This window comes from Myxocyprinus asiaticus, chromosome 39 (genome assembly GCF_019703515.2).
Source record: "Myxocyprinus asiaticus isolate MX2 ecotype Aquarium Trade chromosome 39, UBuf_Myxa_2, whole genome shotgun sequence".
NCBI lineage: Eukaryota > Metazoa > Chordata > Actinopteri > Cypriniformes > Catostomidae > Myxocyprinus > Myxocyprinus asiaticus.
Genome location: NC_059382.1, coordinates 31,266,113 through 31,289,738, shown reverse-complemented (window position 1 = coordinate 31,289,738; position 23,626 = coordinate 31,266,113). Strand labels below are relative to the sequence as shown.

Sequence of the window (23,626 nt, the reverse complement as noted above, 5' to 3'; positions counted from 1 at the left end):
TATAGCATAGTTTTTCAAACAGAAATGTAAATGAAGTAGACCTTCTCTACAGGCATTTTCCGTACACAAGAGGCAGTGTGTTACTCCACCTCCTCGCGTCCTGGTACTATCAACTCTCTCAACAGACGCTGAGGTGCTTGAGAGTTTGAAGCACTAGTCATGTGGTTTAATGAATAATCATGAGATAGCCCGTTCTCACAGGATAAGGCCAATCAATCTCATTAATAATTATGAGACACTAATGACGCAACGATGCACTATAGTACAGGGACAAGTCACATCGTGTGATGTTGATTTTAAACCCGAAAGACGAAAATAGCACAAAATAATCCCCAAGTTAACCAATTTTTTCTTAAAATTTCAAATGAATGAATACTTTGTCTTCTATCATGTGTAACACATGCATATCTGGTAACATCTCAGAAAATTTATTTTTCAACTTTTATTTGCACTTAAATTTTACTACAACATGGTCCAAATAACATTTTCTCTATCAGAATGCAAGAAAATCTGGTTAGAGAAATAAAAGTGCTAATAAAAAAAAAACATAGGTTTTCTAGAAAATGTCACAAAAAGGTGCACCACACAGGAAGTTGTCAACATAGTGTAAATGTTAAATAAATCAACTTGTTTAATATCTTTCTGAAAAAAAAAAACGAAAAAAAAACAAACAAAAAAAAACATTAAGAGCAAAGGCTTTTGTTGTGCAGACTTGGTTTAAAAATAAACCAGAATGGTATAAAATAAGAAAACTGCAAAATACTTAGCCAACGTTGGTATTCATTTTAAACATTATCTAAACCAAGTCTATCAAGAAAGATATCTATAAACCAATATCTAGAAGATATGAAGTGCATCTAGAAAGAACTCATTAAAAGTATATTAAACAATTCTGAAGTATAATCAAACCCCTTCAGCTACAGTCCAATCGCAAAATTTTGTCTAGACACTTTTTTTTTTTTTTCATTTTAGTTTGGGAAATTAACTTAGATTGGGAAGTTAAATTAACAGTTATTTACAGACAAGACAAAAAGAAAAACCATCTAAAGCCTCTAGACTTTGACCTAGTGCATAGGCAGAATTTGGCCAGGCCTCAGCAAAAGTGAGTGCACAAGACATTCACTCAGGGTGTACTGGCCTTATTAGATGTCTTGTATCTAACTATCCAGTAAATTAAACAAAGATCCAAAAAACTTCGCTGGAGACACCGTTGTTATTTGAGAAGTTTATATGAATCATCTGTGAAACGTAAATGTTCAAAATTCATAATCATTAAATGAAAAGATTACACAATAAATAAGTGTAAATGAATTGCTAAATATGAGAATTCTAGAGTATATTTATGATTAAATTAAGAGAAATAAACAAATAAATGTACAAACTCTTAATAAATGTAACTTTACCAAAATAATCCTTTTGCATGTTACATATGATTTTAACACTGAATACTCACAGACATTGCATCAAACAGATTCAGAGACAGATGATGATCACGGATTATTGCAACTGAGAGAACGAACACATTGTGTTGCTTCCACTGCAGCACCACTGAATGCTTCCTTGACTAACAGTAACTGGATAACTATTTTTCAAAATTAAAGTCCCACTAGAGGGAGCTAAAGGCAAACCATAAATCTATTGGAGAATAATATTAAGTCCAGAACACAGGGTTAATCACTAGCAGTGGCGGATTTAGGCATGGGCAACATGGGCAGCCACGGTGCGCCCGCACACCCATACTATAGGTCACTTCATCAGCAGTACACACAAACTAATATGAATACAATACACAGACATGTAATTTTAACAGTTGTCAATTAAATCAAAACAACACAGCCTAGGATAGCTACTACACCATCCACCCTCCCAGTACTAAAGAAACCGAAGAAAGATCTGATTTCCCATGATGGGCAGGACAAAAAACAAAACGGTCTACCTGCATCTCAATCGGGCCAGCGTGATCTGCATGATTTGGACAAAAACTCATTGCGATTATTTGGAAAAAAATATTGTGATTTGAACTGCGATTATAATATACAAGAAAATGGTGGTGTTTTTCCACATGTTCAACTGCCAAACGGTTACTGGGGTTTTCACACTTGAACCAAACTGAGACCTTTTTTTTTTTTTTTTTTTTTCAGTTCATCCACAAACAAATAAACTCAGCAAAAAAAGAAACGTCCTCTCACTTTCAACTACTTTTATTTTCAGCAAACTTAAGATGTGTAAATATTTGTATGAACATAAAAAGATTCAACAACTAAGACAAACTGATCAAGTTTCACAGACATGGGACTAACAGAAATGGAATAATGTGACCTTCTCATGGACTGCACCAGATTTGCCCGTTCTTGCTGTGAGATGTTACCCCACTCTTCCACCAAGGCACTTGCAAGTTCCCGGTTATTTCTGGGGGGGAATGGCCCTAGCCCTCACCCTCCGATCCAACAGGTCCCAGACGTGCTCAATGGGATTGAGATCCAGGCTCCTCGCTGGCCATGGCAGAACACTGACATTCCTGTCTTGCAAGAAATCGTGCACAGAACAAGCAGTATGGCTGGTGGCATTGTCATGCTGGAGGGTCATGTCAGGATGTGCCTGCAGGAAGGGTACCACATGAGGGAGGAGGATGTCTTCCCTGTAACACACAGCATTAAAATTGCCTGCAATGACAACAAGCTCAGTCCGATGATCCTGTGACATACCCCCCAGACCATGACGGACCCTCCACCTCCAAATCGATCCTGCTCCAGAGTACAGGCCTCGGTGTAACACTCATTCCTTCGACGATAAATGCGAGTCCAGTCATCACCCCTGGTGAGACAAAACCGTGACTCATCAGTGAAGAGCACTTTTTGCAAGTCCTGTCTGGTCCAGCGAAGATGGGTTTTTGCCCATAGGCGACGTTGTTGCCGGTGATGTCTGGTAAGGACCTGACTTACAACAAGCCTACAAGCCCTCAGTCCAGCCTCTCTCAGCCTATTGCGGACAGTCTGAGCACTCATGGAGGGATTGTGCGTTCCTAGTATAACTCGGGCAGTTGTTGTTGCCATCCTGTACCTGTACTGCAGGTGTGATATTCGGATGTACCAATCCTGTGCAGATGTTGTTACACGTGGTCTGCCGCTGTGAGGATGAATCAGCTGTCCTTCCTGTCTCCCTGTAGCGCTGTCTTAAGCATCTCACAGTACGAACATTGCAATTTATTGCCCTGGCCACATCTGCAGTCCTCATGCCTCCATGCCTAAAGCACGTTCACACAGATGAGCAGGGACCCTGAGCATCTTACTTTTGGTGTTTTTCAGAGTCAGTAGAAAGGTCTCTTTAGTGTCCTAAGTTTTTATAACTGTGACCTTAATTGCCTACCATCTGCAAGCTGTTAGTGTCTTAACGACCGTTTCACAGGTGCATGTTCATTAATTGTTTATGGTTCATTGAACAAGCATGGAAAACATTGTTTAAACCCTTTACAATAAAGATCTGTAAAGTTATTTGGATTTTTACAAAAGCATCTTTAAAATAGAGTGTCCTGAAAAAGGGACATTTCTTTTTTTGTTTATATAAACAGTGAAACAAAGAAAAAACTTTCATATTAAAATTGTACCCATCCACTATGTACTTGTTTGTGTCCATTTTGTGACAGGGTCTCAGCCCCCTAATCATCATAAATGGTTTTTAAAACACAGTCAACTTTAATATTAGGGATGCTCCAATCAGGATTTTTACATCTGACACTGATCTCCAATTTTCTTTTCATCTAATTGACCGATGCTGATCATCAGCAGCTCTGTCAGAACTGGTTATATGTAAGCATTCTGCTCAATGTCACGGTTAACTGAATTTCCCTATTGGTAATACTACAGTTGTTGTCTTTTTTGCTGTCAAAAATACTGTTGGTTGGTTGAATAATTAAGTAAACAAAAAATATTCAATTTTACCCTTTACTCTAGGCCTTAAAAACAAGTAGGCTTATACAAACTATTCTCTACTGTATATAAGATAGTCCTATAGAACGAGGCTTAATGTCAAAATTAAGTTGAACTGATAACCCATTGGTGTAGTTAAACTTAAAGTGAAAGTTTTGGTTAGTTTGTCACCATTTCATTTAATTATTTTTATTCAGTATTATATTTTATTTTATGTATTATCTTATAGTTTCTAAATATTTTATATATATTTATTATATGTACAGTGCATCCGGAAAATATTCACAGCGCTTCACTTTTTCCACATTTTGTTATGTTACAGCCTTATTCCAAAATGGATTAAATTAATTATTTTCCTCAAAATTCTACAAACAATACCCCATAATGACAACGTGAAAGAAGTCTGTTTGAAATCTTTGCAAATTTATTAAAAATAAAAAATGAAAAAAATCACATGTACATAAGTATTCACAGCCTTTGCCATGACACTCAAAACTGAGCTCAGGTGCATCCTGTTTCCACTGATCATCCTTGAGATGTTTCTACAACTTGATTGGAGTCCACCTGTGGTAAATTCAGTTGATTGGACATGATTTGGAAAGGCACACACCTGTCTATATAAGGTTCCACAGTTAACAGTGCGTATCAGAGCACAAACCAAGCCATGAAGTCCAAGGAATTGTCTGTAGACCTCCAAGACAGGATTGTATCGAGGCACAGATCTGGGGAAGGGTACAGAAAAATTTCTGCAGCATTGGAGGTCCCAATGAGCACAGTGGCCTCCATCATCCGTAAATGGAAGAAGTTTGGAACCACCAGGACTCTTCCTAGAGCTGGCCGCCTGGCCAAACTGAGCGATCGGGGGAGAAGGGCCTTAATCAAGGAGGTGACCAAGAACCCGATGGTCACTCTGACAGAGCTCCAGCGTTTCTCTGTGGAGAGAGGAGAACTTTCCAGAAGAACAACCATCTCTGCAGCACTCCACCAATCAGGCCTGTATGGTAGAGTGGCCAGACAGAAGCCACTCCTCAGTAAAAGGCACATGACAAACCCACCTGGAGTTTGCCAAAAGGCACCTGAAGGACTCTCAGACCATGAGAAACAAAGATTGAACTCTTTGGCCTGAATGGCAAGCATCATGCCTGGAGGAAACCAGGCACCGCTCATCACCTGGCCAATACCATCCCTACAGTGAAGTATGGTGGTGGCATCATGCTGTGGGGATGTTTTTCAGTGGCAGGAACTGGGAGACTAGTCAGGATTGAGGGAAAGATGAGTGCAGCAATGTACAGAGACATCCTTGATGAAAATTTGCTCTAGAGCGCTCTGGACCTCAGACTGGGGCGAAGGGTCGTTGTCCTGTTGGAAGATGAACCCAAGCACACAGCCAAGATAACAAAGGAGTGGCTACGGGTCAACTCTATGAATGTCCTTGAGTGGCCCAGCCAGAGCCCAGACTTGAACCCGATTGAACATCTCTGGAGAGATCTGAAAATGGCTGTGCACCGACGCTCCCCATCCAACCTGATGGAGCTTGAGAGGTCCTGCAAAGAAGAATGGGAGAAACTGCCCAAAAATAGGTGTGCCAGGCTTGTAGCATCATACTCAAAAAGACTTGAGGCTGTAATTGGTGCCAAAGGTGCTTCAACAAAGTACTGAGCAAAGGCTGTGAATACTTATGTACATGTGTGTTTTTTTTTTTGTTTGTTTTTATAAATTTGCAAAGATTTCAAACAAACTTTTCACGTTGTCATTATGGGGTATTGTTTGTAGAATTTTGAAGAAAATAATGAATTTAATCAATTTTGGAAAAAGGCTGTAACATAACAAAATGTGGAAAAAGTGAAGCGCTGTGAATACTTTCCGGATGCACTGTATGTTCCTTCTCATTTTGTTTGATGTTGGTAACATTATGCTGCCTTCATGTGCTATCGGAATTATCCTACTTCCCACTTCTGAAGTGGTAATTACAAGTACCTCGTGTTCATATGCTTTGTTGTCGGAAAGAACAGGAATCATGGACGACGCCAGGTTCATTCAACATATTTCTTGAGGAACATTTATTTTGACACCATAATACATATCACTCAGTTAGCTTGTTGATGATAATGTAATTTTGGTCAAATACAAGCTATTTTCACAGTGTAAACATGCATAGAACGGTTGCTGATATAAATAAAAATGACCAAAACGGCAAGCACTAACAAATCAAGTGCAAGCATTAGTTCAGTCAGGCCATGAGAGGCAAGCTCAGCATCAGCTGACAACCAGCTGACCTACTTCTTCCAATCACAGTAGTCTATCTATCAAGGATGGCCTATATATATATATATATATATATATATATATATATATATATATATATATATATATATATATATATATTCAACACAGCATTCTTGCCAGCCTAGCCAAGCACCTGACAACCAAAAAGCTAGCAACACAGCTTGACACGGTATGCTCCTATTCAACACGGCATGCTCCTATTCTTACCTTACTCCTTCATGATGGATAGATGGGAGATAATCGTGGAGTCTTTGATCTTTAAGGATTTCCTCGAGGACACACAATTCTTAATTCAGAGAAGTGGAATATATCCCACACCCAGGTGCAGCTCCGGTGGCTGCTTTCAACCCCAACCATGATTAGCCATTCCTGTTTTCCTGGAACTCAGGACTGCAATCGCCATTCATCCACCACCGATTCTTCACTTCCACAGGTCACAGTGGATGGTAGTCGCAGCCAAAGGTAGCACATCCCCAGCACACACTCATTCTCCATCTCCAGAAAGACTTGGCTGCAACATTCCATGCAACATTCCTGCTGCTTTCTCCACAAGGGGCATGCTACTCTCTCCCCAATGCCACAAAAGGGGAGAGGCTTCCCTCTGCTGCTTTCTCCTCGAGGAGCAAGATGCCCTCTCCCCCTCTGATGGGAGGAGGGGCACCCCTCTGCTACTTGCAGGCACATCACTTTCTGCTTTTTGTTACTCACTACATCGAAAAATGAGGCAAGTCCCTGTACCATTTTCATGTACTTTTTAGAAAGAAGTCATGCTATTAAGGCAATCACAATCGGTATGGTTTGGGGGGGGGGGGGGTTCTTGTAGAGCTTCCCTCTACTTTAACTGTAGGAGAAGAATGCACAAATGATTGTGTCTAACATACAATAAATTGTTTATTGCCAAAGTGGCTAAAATTGAGTGCAAGCATTAGTTTAATCAGGCCACAAGAGGCAAGTTCAGCATCAGCTGACCACCAGCTGACCTACTCCAATAAGAGTAGTCTATATATCAAGGACAGCATATATATATATATATATATTCAACACAGCATTCTTGCCAGCCAAGCACCTGACAGCAACCAACCTCCTCCCCAACTACCTTCCAAATGCATTAGTCTCCATTGTTAATGGTTCATAGCTTTAGCCGGCCTAGTTCTGTGCACTTTTCTGTTTGTTGCTTTATGTTCCAGATGACAGCCATCATGACGAGACCTTCTAAGCAGCCCACTTTCCGAGATACCCCTCTTCAGATCAAGAGTCTCCTTTCCATGGATATTTTGCCAAATGTTATGCTTTCCTTGCTGATGGTTCCAGTATGGGGGGTTCTTGTTGAGCTTCCCTCCCACCAAAAGTAAAATTAGTGTGTCTAACATACAATAAATTGTTTGTTGCCAAAGCGGTCCTGGCTGAATTAGCTTTATTTAGAAAAATGAACAAAACCTGTCATTCACTTCAGAAACAGTACTCTCATCCACCATGTTGAAAGTTTAGAACTTCTCCCATCTCAGAAACTCGGGTCTAAAAATTATCTCTGAGTTTCCCAGTCGTAATTATGACTTGATGGATCATTCATGTGCAACTTCCGAGTGGGAAACTCGTATTTACGATAATTCAATAATTAGCACGTGAATGCAGCATCAGTTCCGCTTTCACTTGTTTCCACTGGGAGTGTAATAAAGGTGACACTTTCTTGAAAAATTTGCTTATAGCTGTGTCGTTTCGAAGACTGCATGCTAGCTAGGACACGTCCTTTGAAGGCTGCAGTATACCAAGCATCCTCCTTTAAACAAGCCTCATTTAAATGAGATGGCCTTTGTAGGACAAACGGAAACAGAACTTATCATGGTTGCTATGACAGCATGCCACTCTTTAACAAGCGCAAGCTCTTTGAGTGATAAAGGAACAAAGTCCCTTTGGAAGGGAGTGTATGAGGTAAATTTGAGGAGAGTTATAATGATGTAGAGAGAAAATAAATAGATTTTTCAGGTGTACTTTTAGTCTATAATCCATTATTTTAATTATAGTACTATAATTATACATATTATATACTCTGCACCCGTCTACTGAGGTACTTCAACTTGGGAATTAACATTACTTGCGTTTGAACATCAGATTTCTGGGAGTCTTTTTTTTTTTCAGACAAGTGATGTTCATTTCAATTGAAGCAAAGCATTGTGGGTTGTGAGTGCCCACGAAGGATACACCACATGCATCAGAATTCCCGTGAAAGGTCGCATTCAAATGTATGTGACCTCTGGAGGATGCAACCTTTGAAACGAGACAAAACGTATGTGTCCAGATGCTGAGGCCATCATGGAAAGAACCAGATTTAGTCAGTAAGAACAGCAATTAACAGATTGCATTGGGAAAAGTTTGTTTTAGGATAACATGAACCCCTTCACAGTTCCCAGACATGACAGCTGCCCTGTCAAAACACAGACCAACACACAGAAGAGGGTCCAGTTCCCGTGGCTCCAAAAGCTGTAGTATCTTATCTGATATTCCAGTGGCAATAAGGTCTGATGTGTTAATGAATTCAATCGCCCTTTCTTTAATGACTCCTGCATGAAAGTAGCGGATGCACATGGCTACAAGTTCAAGTTTCAAATTACCTTTGTACTCTGTCATCTGCTTGAGATGCACCGTACCTTGCCAGATATCACATCTGCCAGGGAATGTTTTGAGACATGGTTGGGTTGCCTTTTCATGTAGTTTAGACATATCTGATGGCAGGCCTCTTGCCCCACCCACAATAATAATAACAATAATTCCTTACATTTATATAGCGCTTTTCTAGGCACTCAATCGCTTTAAATAGTATAGGGAGAATCTCCTCACCCACCACCAGTGTGCAGCATCCACCTAGATGATGCGACGGCAGCCATAGTGCACCAGTATGCTCACCACACACCAGCTATTGGTGGAGAGGAGTGATGTAGCCAATTCAGGGATGGGGATTATTAGGAGGCCATGATAGATAAGGGCCAATGGGTGAAATTTGGCCTGGACACCAGGGTTACATCCCTACACTTTATGAGAAGTGCCCTGGGATTTTTAATGATCACAGAGAGTCAGGATCTCGGTTTAATGTCTCATCCGAAGGATGCTGCGGTTATATCTTACTTCCAGGAAGATGGACATCCTACATTTGCTGGGTCAGAATACTATGGCTGGATGTGCTGGGTTGATGGGTGGAAATCCAGAACCAGCGGCTGATTGGTTGGTGTTGGCTGAAGATTGTGTGCTGGTTGGAATCTGAGAGTAACGGATCTGTGGTTGCTGGTGTGTCAGACCCAGAGCTAGCTATAGGTGTGTCAACAGCTCTTGAGCTAATTTTAGCATCATCTGTTGCCATTAACTGTAGCCTTCTAATGGAGGCGTTCTCTCCCGTGTCAAAGCAGGGTTTTTTAAAGTTGTTTTTATTGAATTTTGCTTAAACATCACTCTCGGCCAAAAGGCAGATTTTCTAACACATTAACGCAAATGTTTGACTGATGGTTGAACACACAAATGACTGAGACAGCCAAGAGGCTGCTCTCTTCCCAGTGTGCACATCATGACCCTCGCTCTCCGCTGGCTCATGGGCTGGCCAAATAATGGAATGTACTATATTTTTACCTGAAAGGAAGGTACTTGTGCACATCCTTTAGCCAACATCCAGAAAAAAAAGAAAAAAAAAAAACATTCTACAGAACATGAACTTACTTATAAGAGCAGTAATCTGTACATGGACATCAGTGCAAACTTCCTTGGACTTTATTTCTGAGAGCAGCAGATCCATGGTTTTCATGAGCACATTCTTCTCCATTACAACAGAGTTCCTCATGGTCTCCCTCCACATTGTCCACACTGACAACACTGATTATCACTTTTGACTCATTGTCCATGGTGGTGTATGTGATTAATTAATAATAATAATTAATTAATTAATGTGCAGTACTGGGCACAATATCCAGGGCTGTCCATCCTTCCATCAGCTGTAAAATATTAAAATATATGTTAGAGGAAGCTTTTAATCAGCACTATAGCTCAGCTCAAATACATGGACATAACACCCATAATATGCAAAAAGGCAAACATAAGTTGTAGCAGAAATGGACATAATAATCACAAAGGATATCTGTGATTACCTAGAACCACAATTTCCTTTTCTTTTAGGCTTTACATGACCCTGGATCTACAATCATTAAAAAAAAAAACATCAATGGTGTCAACACAGTATGTGTCTTGGATTTTATTTTAAAAGTGTTGTGATTCATAAAACCAATATTCATAAATATGAACATGAGTGAAGGATTCAATTATGAACAGATGTATCCTGTAGCTGGCTATTTAATTAGCTTTGGATTGATTAAGGGTGACATTCTCTTTGGACCCTGATTACTTAAGGGATTTCTAATGTTCCCTGTGCTCATTTACTGTTTTCAGTATATTAATAGCAACATTTAATGGTTATTTTTCTTAATTAAAATAAATGAACAAAACATGACAGAGTTCCATGTACTCACATCCTTAACTGTAAATTTTGTTAATTAGCACTTTAATCCCCATATCAGAATGTCTTGTACCTGTTCTGTTCCCAGAAGATCAACAAACAATTTGTGTTCACTGCCAGCCTTGCACAAACTGATCTGACATAAAGGTTACTGAAGAGACAGACATGAATGTATATGAATGAATATATTATATAATTTAAGTTTTAAATGTCATATATATTGACTATTTCACTTGTAAGAAATTACATAACAAATTACTGTATGTCTGTGTGTGGGATAAACCCACAAAATACTGTCTAATTCTACCCATTTTTGTTTACCCTCTAAAAATAATTCACAAATCAAACTGACATGTTCATCTGTTAAATGCAAATGCACAGCTTATTTGAAAAAGGTTTCTCATACACTATATGGCCAAAAGTGTATGGACACCCAAATACCACATTTGATGAGAGCATTTACAGTAGTTTCAAAACTATTGCCAGTAATAGGGAGCAGGGCCTCCCTTACAGCTCTCAATGGCGGCAGGGACTGACACCAAATCAGACACAAGAGCATCAATGAGGTCTTGTAGAATGGCCCATCGTGAAGAAATTGTGATGCTTACCTTTGTTTGGAACAACCCTTCGAGATGTGTCCCTTTTCCGCAGTGCTCTTCAAGGGCACAATGCAGTTTGGAATTCGCAAAGTGTATGTCATGACACATGAAACACTCATCAGTTTCATCTAGATGTCACTTTGAAAAAAAAAAAAAAACAGCTACACAGAGGGGCCTGGCCCACCACAACAGGAATCATCTTGCCCATTGAAACTGAGGGGACATACTGTGTGTATATGTATACACGATACATCACAATATCATGATTCAATTCAGTTACAGTTGTGCTCAAAAGTTTGCATACCCTTGGAGAATTGGTAATATATGTACCATTTTTAAAGAAAACATGAGTGAGCAGGCAAAACACATTTCTTTTATTTCTTATGGGATTCATATTCAACTGTAGGTTATAACAGAATGGCACAATCATAAAACAAAACATGGCAACAAAGAAAAAAATGAAATGACCCCTGTTCAAAAGTCTGCATACCCTTAGTTCTTAATACTGTGTATTGCACACTTTAACATCAATGACAGCATGCAGTCATTTGTAATAGTTATCTATGAGGCCCCAAATTCTTGTAGGTGGTATAGCTGCCCATTCATCTTGGCAAAATGCCTCCAGGTCATGCAAAGTCTTTGGTCGTCTTGCATGAACCGCACGTTTGAGATCTCCCCAGAGTTGCTCGATGATATTAAGGTCAGGAGACTGTGATGACCACTCCAGAACCTTCACCTTTTTCTGTTGTAACCACTGGAGGGTCAACTTGGCCTTGTGCTTAGGGTCATTGTCGTGCTGGAAAGTCCAAGAACGTCCCATGCGCAGCTTTCGTGCAGAAGAATGCAAATTGTCTGCCAGTATTTTCTGATAACATGCTGCATTCATCTTTCCATCAATTTTCACAAGATTCCCCATGCCTTTAGAGCTCACACACCCCCAAAACATCAGTGAGCCACCACCATGCTTCACAGTGGGGATGGTATTCTTTTCACTATAGGCCTTGTTGACCCCTCTCCAAACATAGCGCATATGGTTGTGATCATAAAGCTCTATTTTGGTCTCGTCACACCAAATTACAGTGTGCCAGAAGCTGTGAGGCATGTTAAGGTGTTGTCGGGCATATTGTAACTGGGCTTTTTTGTGGCATTGGCGCAATAAAGGCTTCTTTCTGGCAACTCGACCATGCAGCTCATTTTTGTTCAAGTATCGTCGTATTGTGCTCCTTGAAACAACCACACCATCTTTTTCCTAAGCAGCCTGTATTTCTCCTGAGGTTACCTGTGGGTTTTTCTTTGTATCCCGAACAATTCTTTTGGTAGTTGTGGCTGAAATCTTTCTTGGTCTACCTGATCTTGGCTTGGTATCAAGAGATCCCCGAATTTTCCACTTCTTAATAAGTGATTGAACAGTACTGACTGGCATTTTCAATATCTTTTTATTTCCTTTTCCATCTTTATAAAGTTCAATTACCTTGTTACGCAGGTCTTTTGACAGTTCTTTTCTGCTCCCCATGGCTCAGTACCTAGCCTGCTCAGTGCATCCATGTGAGAGCTAACAAACTCATTGACTATTTATACACAGACACTAATTGCAATTGAAAAAACCACAGGTGTGGGAAATTAACCTTTAATTGCCATTTAAACCTGTGTGTGTGCCCAAACATTCAAGGGTATGTAAACTTTTGATCAGGGCCATTTGGGTGATTTCTGTTATCATTATGATTTAAAAAGGAGCAAAACAACTATGTGACAATAAATGGCTTCATATGATCACTATCCTTAAATAAAAGACATGCATGATCAGTCATATTTTCAAAATCAATGCCAAAATTTCACAATTTCTGCCAGGGTATGCAAACTTTTGAGCACAACTGTATATATATATATATATATATATATATATACATATACACACACACACACACACACACACAGTACTGTGCAAAAGTTTTAGGCACTTAAAAATGTTGCATAGTGAGGATGTCTTCAAAAATAATGACAAATAGTTTTCATTTATCACTTAATGTCATACAATGTCCAGTAAACATAAACAAGCTAAATCAATATTCGGTGTGACCACCTTTGCCTTTAAAACAGCACCAATTCTCCTAGGTACACCTGGACTCAGTTTTTCTTGGTTGTTGGAAGATAGGATGTTCCAAGCTTCTTTGAGAATTCGCTACAGTTCTTCTATCTATTTAGGCTGTCTCAGTTGCTTCTGTCTCTTTTCGTAATCTCAGACTGATACGATGTTCAGTGGGGGCTTTTTGGGGGCCATGACATCTGTTGCAGGGCTCCCTGTTCTTCTATTCTAATCTTTTCTATTTGCAAAAGTAATGTTTGTGAGTCTAACATTTATATTTCCCATTGATACACTAAAGCTGAAGATATAAATAACCATCTTAAGACAAATGCTTTTGTGAAACACTTTATGTGCCTAAGACTTTTGCACAGTATTGTATATACAGTTGTGCTCAAAAGTGTGCATACCAATTGCATTGATTTTGAAAATATGACTGATCATGCAAAAAACTGTCTTTTATTTAAGGATAGTGATCATATGAAGCCATTTATTATCACATAGTTGTTTGGCTCCTTTTTAAATCATAATGATAACAGAAATCACTCAAATGGCCCTGATCACAAGTTTACATACCCTTGAATGTTTGGCCTTGTTACAGACACACAAGGTGACACACACAGGTTTTAATTTCCCACACCTGTGGTTTTTTAAATTGCAGTTAGTGTCTGTGTATAAATAGTCAATGAGTTTGTTAGCTCTCACATGGATGCACTGAACAGGCTAGATACTGAGCCATGGGGAGCAGAAAAGAACTGTCAAAAGACCTGCGTAACAAGGTAATGGAACATTATAAAGATGGAAAAGGATATAAAAAGATATCCAAAGCCTTGAAAATGCCAGTCAGAAAATGCCGGGATCTCTTGATACCAAGCCAAGGTCAGGTAGATCAAGAAAGATTTCAGCCACAACTGCCAGAAGAATTGTTCAGGATATAAAGAAAAACCCACAGGTAACCTCAGGAGAAATACAGGCTGCTCTGGAAAAAGATGGTGTGGTTGTTTCAAGGAGCACAATACGACGATACTTGAACAAAAATGAGCTGCATAGTCGAGTTGCCAGAAAGAAGCCTTTACTGCACCAATGCCACAAAAAAGCCCGGTTACAATATGCCCGACAACACCTTGACATGCCTCACAGCTTCTGGCACACTGTAATTTGGAGTGACGAGACCAAAATAGAGCTTTATGGTCACAACCATATGCGCTATGTTTGGAGAGGGGTCAACAAGGCCTATAGTGAAAAGAATACCATCCCCACTGTGAAGCATGGTGGTGGCTCACTGATGTTTTGGGGGTGAGCTCTAAAGGCACAGGGAATCTTGTGAAAATTGATGGCGAGATGAATACAGCATGTTATCAGAAAATACTGGCAGACAATTTGCATTCTTCTGCATGAAAGCTGCGCATGGGACGCTCTTGGACTTTCCAGCATGACAATGACCCTAAGCACAAGGCCAAGTTGACCCTCCAGTGGTTACAACAGAAAAAAGTGAAGGTTCTGGGGTGGCCATCACAGTCTCCTGACCTTAATATCATCGAGCCACTCTGGGGAGATCTCAAACATGCGGTTCATGCAAGACGACCAAAGACTTTGCATGACCTGGAGGCTATTTGCCAAGACAAATGGGCAGCTATACCACCTGCAAGAATTTGGGGCCTCATAGACAACTATTACAAAAGACTGCACGCTGTCATTGATGCTAAAGTGTGCAATACACAGTATTAAGAACTAAGGGTATGCAGACTTTTGAACAGGGGTCATTTCATTTTTTCCTTTGTTGCCATGTTTTGTTTTATGATTGTGCCATTCTGTTATCAAATCAAATCAAATCAAATCACTTTATTGTCACACAGCCATATACACAAGTGCAATGGTGTGTGAAATTCTTGGGTGCAGTTCCGATCAACATAGCAGTCGTGACAGTGATGATACCAATTTACAATAACATCAAATTAACACAGCACAATTAAACATCTGTTATACACATAATTACACTCAACAGTATACAAATAATAACATACACTGTACAGTATACAATACGCACTATATAGATACACATTAATCAATAAAAATAAAAAATAAAAATATATAAAAAAGTATATATATATATATATATATATATATATATATATATATATATATATATATATATAATGTACAGTATTGTACTGTATTGACATTCAGGCTGTCGGTTGATAGTCAGTTGTTAAGAGAGAATATAATATAATATAATAAAATTTATGACAGTCCGGTGTGAGATATAAGAGTAAGAGTAATAAAGTGCAGTGCTGATGTATTTGATCGTGGGAGATCAAGAGTTCAGAAGTCTGATTGCTTGGGGGAAGAAGCTATCATGGAGTCGGCTGGTGCGGGTCCTGATGCTGCGATACCGCCTACCTGATGGTAGCAGTGAGAACAGCCCATGGCTCGGTGGCTGGAGTCTCTGATGATCCTCCGAGCTTTTTTCATGCACCGCCTTGTATATATTTCATGGAGGGAGGGAAGCTCACCTCCGATGATGTGTCTGGTAGTTCGCACCACCCTTTGCAGTGCTTTGCGGTTGTGGGCTGTGCTATTGCCGTACCAGGCAGAGATGCAGCCAGTCAGGATGCTCTCTACAGTGCAGGTGTAGAACCGTGTGAGGATGTGGCGGTTCATTCCAAACTTCCTCAGCCGTCTCAGGAAGAAGAGGCGCTGATGAGCCTTCTTCACAACGACTTCAGTGTGGATGGACCATGTGAGTTCCTCAGTGATGTGGACACCCAGGAACTTGAAGCTGCTGACTCTCTCCACTGGTGCTCCATTGATGGTGATGGGGCTGTGTTCTCTGTCTTTTCTTCTGAAGTCCACCACAAGCTCCTTTGTCTTACTGACGTTGAGGGAGAGGTTGTGCTCCTGACACCAGTGTGTCAGAGTGTGCACCTCCTCTCTGTAGGCTATTTCATTATTGTCAGTGATCAGACCTACCACCGTCGTGTCATCAGCAAACTTAATGATGGCATTTGAGCTATGTGTTGCCACACAGTCATGTGTGTACAGGGAATACAGGAGTGGGCTGAGAACACAGCCCTGTGGGGCTCCAGTGTTGAGGGTCAGTGAGGAGGAGATGTTGCTGCCTATTCTAACCACCTGGCGTCTGCTTGACAGGAAGTCCAGGATCCAGCTGCACAGCGAGCTGTTGAAGCCCAGAACCCGGAGTTTCTCATCTAGCTTGGAGGGCACTATGGTGCTGAATGCTGAGCTGTAGTCTACAAACAACATTCTCACATAAGTGTGCTTTTTTTCCAGGTGGGAGAGAGCAGTGTGTATTGTAGATGCAATGGCATCATCAGTGGAGCAGTTGTTGCGGTAAGCAAACTGCAGTGGGTCAAGAGAGAGAGGCAATACAGAGCAAATGTAATCTCTGATTAGTCTCTCAAAGCATTTGCTGATGATGGGGGTCAGAGCAGCAGGACGCCTGTCATTTAAGCAAGTTATTTTTGATTGTTTTGGAACAGGCACAATAGTGGACGTTTTAAAGCATGTGGGGACTACAGACAAAGAGAGGGAAAGGTTGAAAATGTCCGTAAAAACACCAGCCAGCTGGTTCGCGCACGCTCTGATGACGTGGCCCGGAATGCCGTCTGGGCCCACGGCTTTGCGGATATTCACCCGTCGGAAGGATTGGGTTACATCCGCTACAGAGACGGAGAGTGAACTAACCTCTGTAGCTTCAGCCGTGAGAGCTCTCTGCAGCCTGAACTTGTTTAGAATGTTGAGTCTTTTTGACAAAACAAAATGACTGTAAAAACAACCTAGATGCAGCGCAAAGAATGAAACAGAGCACAGGTGTCTCACCATGCATTTTTGACATTTTAAGTTTTTTTAAATTGACATGGCCGGTCCTGCGCGAGATGCTGAAGAAAAAGTGAGACACGGTGCAAATATTAAAGACAGTCCACTTTATTCTCAGTTTATGGTGAACATGTCTAATATTGCAGGGATTCTCAAATTAAATTACTGAGCAAAACCAAATTATAAAACATAAAATATGCAGACAATAGTTAACAACAACACACAGTGGATATAATTAAAGGGTGCGTTTAAATCAGTGAGCTATGGTTCCTATTATAGTAACCAAAATGAAGCCAAAGCCACAGCACGAGAAGAGTAAAAACGTGTTTCAAAAACATCAAAGACATTCGTCCTTCATGTGTTTACATAGGAAAACAATGGTAAAACAGAACAGACACGCAAAAATATGTTTGGTGTGAACGGCCCCTTACTCGTCCGTTTGCGTGTGTCTGTGAGTGAGAGCGAATGCGCGAAACAAGTTCGGTAAACCTGTTTATTTTTTCATTCATTACAAACCTGAACCCGACCCGAACGCAAATTCCTACTTGAAAAACTGACCCAAACCCGGCACGAAACCCATCGGGTTCTTGGGTCCTGTCCTGTATTTTTTCAAATAAATCCTATAACATCAAAATAATTATTCTTGAACTGTTCTTAAACTGTTCCTAAATGGTTAACCCTTGTGTGACCTTCGGGACATTTTTGTCTTTTTCATTTTTGTTTTTTCGATCATTTTGGCTGTGTTAATGCCAAAGGCATATATTTTGCCAAAGGTGTGTATTTTTTAGGGAATTTTGATATTTCAACCTCAGTTCCTATAATACACTGTGTACACAAAATAGTTACACTCAGGACCTTAAGGACAAAAATGTCCCCATTGAAACCCATTAAAACTGCAATATTTGATCCCAGTGCCATTAAAGCATAAAATCATGAATTGCGTGATAATATGCTTTCATTCCGGAGCCCTGGCTTCAAAATTTTAATTTTTTATATTTTGCACCAGATAGCACCATTTTTTCTAATATTTAGCCTATGGAGCATATACATGCTTTTTCCCTGTTTTCTGTTTGCTGTATTATAGAGCACTGCAGGCCAATTGAATAAATGATGCAGCTAAAATTGTGTGGGTGTGTTGGTATGGATGTCAGAGTATGTTTTGTATGTGTGTATTAGGAAATTTGTGAGTGTGTGTGTGTGTGTGTGTGTGTGTGTGTGTGTGTGTGTGTGTGAGAGAGAGAGAGAAAAACAACAGTGGCATTATGTAAACAAACTGGCATTTAAAGGGTTAAAATCCTGAAAATGAATGGATATTTGGTAGTTATGATCAGGACTGATGTTGGTTAAAAAAATTTACTCATTGAAAGTGGAAAATAATATTAATATATAATATTATTATGGCAGTTTTTTGACATTTTTATCCTCTAAGGACCTCTGAGTAACTTTTTTAATTAAAGGGTTAATAAAATCTATAACTCAGAATCGATTATTTATATACACTCTCTTTATAATGTCTTCTCCAAGCAAGTACATTTGTCGCAAAAGGCTGTATTTCATGTAACAAGCCACATGAAGTCCTCTTTGACACCTGAACTTCTTCAGAACATCAAATCTTAGAGACACCTGTGCTAAAACAAGCTAGATGCAGCGCAACAAATGAAACAGAACGCAGATATCTCGAGGTGTATTTTTCAATATTGAAGCTCTTTTTAACTTGACATGGTGGCTAAAATCTGTCGGCCCTGCACGAAACTTGAAAGAAACAGCAAGACGCGCTGCAGAAGTCAAAGACGTCCGTCTAGCGCATGATTACATCAGCGAACAGTTGAAACACATTGCAGACATGCACTGTTCGGTGTGTGGGCGGGTTTAGGTGGTTTACGAAGAAAACATTTTTAGGTTACAAACTGGTAATTACAAGGGTATTATGCTATAAATGTGGTTTGTGAGGACATTTCTAGTGTCCCCATAATTCAAATTGCTTAAAAAACATACTAAACTATGTTTTTTTGAAAATGTAAAAATGCAGAAAGTTTTTTGTGAGGGTTAGGTTTAGGGGTAGAGTTAGGGTATAGTATCTATAGTTTGTACAGTATAAAAATCATTATGTCTATGGAGAGTCCTCATAAGGATAGCCGACACCTCCACTTAAACCTCCACACTCTTAAAGGCACCTCCTCTTAAAAGGGCACCTTTACATTTGTGAAGGGCACCTTTAGATTTGTGAACGAAAGGGACAGGGGCTTGAGCTTGTGTAGCCTCCCTTCTGTGCACGTCAGTGTGGCAAATCACAAAGCATACTGAAACAACACTAAATATCTATTTTATATACAGTATATTTAGCATGATAGATGTATGATGAGATTGTAAATGAGGACAAATCCTAAATATCTAATTCTGTTAAGGTTTGAAACAAATAGTGAAATCAAGTGAAAATGAAGCAGGCCTACAATATTTTGTATGATCATTTGTCTTATCAAAACTATAAAGGAATTGTGTTAGAAGTCTAGAAATACACACAAAAGTAGTATTTGTTTTTAGAATTTGACAAAGATCATATCAGTCAAATGGTTATTATATGAGGTCAAACATGTTGGGCCTCATGTATTCAGATAGAAGACAAAGGCAGGCCTTACACAGTCGTAAAACCTAACTCAGGCCCCCACATAAGTCATAAATCTTACTGATAAAAACCGCGCCAAAATCAAACAAAGGGAGTCCAAAACAGACTACAACTCCCATGAAGCCTTGCTCACTAAAGGATCGAACTCTCAACTCCTATTGGATGAGGTACACGAAAGAACGCACCTCAACCATGACATCATCAGGAGTAGAAATACCTCTGAAATGCTTCCAGGATTTGCTTCCAGCAACTTTGCCCGCCGTGTGTAGACGCAGCTCATCGCTGCTCTCAGGTGCAGCCTCGTGGCACAAGGAAGTAAGTCCGACTTGAAACTGTGGCCATACAATCTCCAACTCGCTGGACGAGTTGAGATTACTCTGTGTTCCACCGAACACTCTAACGGATCCGAAAGAGACCGCCGAGCAATCCGCATCTTCATCTGTTTGCCTGCAGAAGTGAAGAGAAAAGATTTCTCTTCCCTCTTCAATCAAGTCAACGTCGCTGATTTCTGCGCCAGCCCGCCGAGAATCAGCAGCCGTACCGCCCACCGACAGAGCGAGGAAACGGCCTCCCGTTATCACCCGAGCCTCGAGGAACCGAGTCTGAGTTAAAGGACGGATGAACACACATTCTGCATCCTCATGCGAGTCAAGTAAGAGGTTTACGTCTGGGCAGAGATAGAATATTATAGTGTGTTATTCTTGTGCACCAAGGTTATTGCTTGTACAGTTTACGGACCGCCATGTCCACTCATTATTAATACTCAGGGTATTAATCATCACAAATTTGATTTGCTGTATTGTGGTCCAACCACATTAGGTTGTTGTGCATTTCCGCCATCGCGGGTGAGACCGGCAAACTGAGTGGTAAACTAACAGCTGCTTTCTCTCCCACGATAGCGAAATCGGCTTTGGGGCCGTCACTTAATTCTCTCTCTCGTACTAACCACACACACACACACACACACACACACACACACACACCGCGATCCCTCACAAACATTCTCAGAGACATTTTTGGCTAGTAGATAGCTTTGTGATAAAGTTCAGCTTTGTCCCTAAGCTATCGTACAAGCGGATACACGCGGTAACTGGTAGACGCCATTGACTGGTTTCTCTCTGCCCACATTCGCGGCCATATTCTCTGGCTGGAAGTCTCGCGTGACAAACTCTCCACGAGAGTCACGTCCGCGATTTTGTGCGCGTCCCTCCTTACACACACACACACACTCTCTCTCTCACACACACACCCTCGTGTGTTATAGGATTATTTTAGTTTCCATATCTAATCATATCACTGTTTAGTTTGTAGTTGTAAGTCGGAAGTTTATTGACTGCACTGTATTAATTATTAATTGATATTACTGCATAAATAAACTTTGTTATATTACAAAGAGAAGTGTTTTGGTTTGTTTTGCATACACCTGTGTCATGCTGACGGGATTTTTTTTTCCCCAAAAATCGATATTCTTCGGATGTCGATTTTCCTAAGAAAACAATCTAATATTGAGACTGTTATGGTTATTAGTCCCTGATTCCAGGGTGGTGCCCCGTCAATGTTAATCCTTATTAATATTCTATTGATTTTTGATAACTGATAATTATCTTTGATGATCGTTGAATTTGAATGATCAATAAGCTTGTGTTAATTTTAATTAATGTTTCATCGATGTTAACAATTAATGATTATCTTTGATAATTGTTGATTTAAAGGATTAGAAAAAGCTAACATTGATTCTCATCAATGTTCTATTGATTTTGATAATTATTAATTATTGCTAATAACCAAACCTGCTCCTAAACGTAGTGCATTACATTTACTGGAGCCCCATTTGAGGTTTTAATGAGTTAGATTAAATTAATTAATTTAAATATTAATTAATAACTAAATAAATAATTATTATTTCTGATAGTAACACTGATCTAAACAACCAGTAAAGCCCTACAAACATTTAATGAAAGGAAATATAGTTTTTATGTTTCATACAGATCAAGTGCATCAGATGAGTATTGAATGAAGCTCAGAGTGTGGCAGATGCTATTTGCACCCTGGTGAAAATAATGGTATATGCTATTTACACACCAGTGCAAATAGTGGCAGATATTATTTGCACCACAACCCTGGTACAAATAATGGTAGATACTAATTGCACCCATATTTAAATACTAACATACAGTATGGGCATCAATGCAGTGTGTTTGTTGTGTTTATTTAGAGCTCCACATACACAACACATTAACCTAAAAAATAACCTTGGTTTTACTACATGGTTTCATGCGGGAAAGAGTGTGATCGACAGACCCCACCTCCGGATCAAATCCCTCTCTGCACTCCCTGACACTCACCATGACTAAATCATTGCAATGAAATCAACATTTATATTTATTTTTATCTATTATTTTTAGTAGTATTTAATGAAATAATAAGAGTTGAAACAGGGAATCGGATAGGAAAAAGAGTAGGACAAGATATGGTTTCGAACTGCAGTCGTGAGGACAACACTACACATTCACACAACATCTTTAAACCCCACTCCACTGCAGCGACATCTGTTGTTTATTTTGTCGCATTTTTCTGTGGTTTCACCAAACTACTGGGGTGCAAATAGGTGCACTCCGATTTTAAAACTGCACAATTGGTAGATAAAGTGTAGTCAACCCTTTCAAACACTGTAGTTTCACACATCCAGGGCCACTGTACCTCTGGGAAAGAGGAACTTAAAATGGAAAAAGAGGCTGATGACCATCAAGAGAGACTGAGGCATCCACATGCCATAAACAAAAAATAAATTATGAATCATACATGAATCAACATACAATAATGAATCCTGTGGACAGACAATTGATCTTTGCAAGAAATTTTATTTGAGAAATTCTTTTTGCAAATACATATGTAATTTGAAGTGAATGGGATAAATGTTGAAAAACAAAGTTTTTGATACAAATGTTTTGCATTAATTTTGTTGGAGCATTTCAATCTACTTTGCTTTTGTGGATGGCATTGGACCGTTACTTTGCAATATGCAAACCTCTTTATTATCGTAAAATTGATGGAAATCCCCAACTTTCTAAAGTTTGTAGTTGTGCCAGTAATCAGAAATGGAATCCTGATAATCATCATTGTCTCTCTGGCAAGTAAACTCTCATTTTGTGTAAAAAAAAACACTGTTTTTGTGAGCACATGGTGTTGGTTCAGGGATATATCCATTAATAACTTGGTAGGACTTTTGACTACTTTCCTTATACCAACTGCAGATTTTCTTCTGTATTATTATTATTCCTATGTTACAGTTTTTTGCCTCTGTGTTCAGATCTGGCAACGCTCACTTGAAGGCCATTAACACCTGCATTACTCATTTCATTGTTATGTCAGTTAGTTTGACTTTTGCTTTGATTGCATTTTTGTCATATAGAAATAGTTTTTATCCTAGCAGTCGTGTATTTATGAGTACAATGTACTTTTTCCAAGTTGTTTTAACCCAATTATATATGGAGTAAGAACAAAAGAAATTAGACAAACGTTTCCGCAGTTTATAAACAATATAAAGGTCCTACCCTTGTAAAAAAAAAAAAAAAAAAAAAATCCAATAACATTTCATTATGATATACTGAAAGTGTCACATTAAAACAAGGAGAAATTGTTTTGATGATAATATTGAATTGAAAGCATCACATGCTTAAAAGGCTATATAGCCAAGAAGGCTATTGATACCATTTTTGTGCAAAAGTGAAGTAATAATAAATAAAAAAAAAGCTCACTAATTACAAACAATTTTTTATTTCC

General features: G+C 39.4%; 1 pseudogene; it reads left to right on the top strand.

Moving 5' to 3' along the window:
- The window catches only part of LOC127429978 (olfactory receptor 52K1-like), a 41,576-nt pseudogene extending 18,171 nt beyond the window's left edge, over window positions 1-23,405 (top strand).
- The last annotated feature ends 221 nt before the right edge of the window (window positions 23,406-23,626 follow it).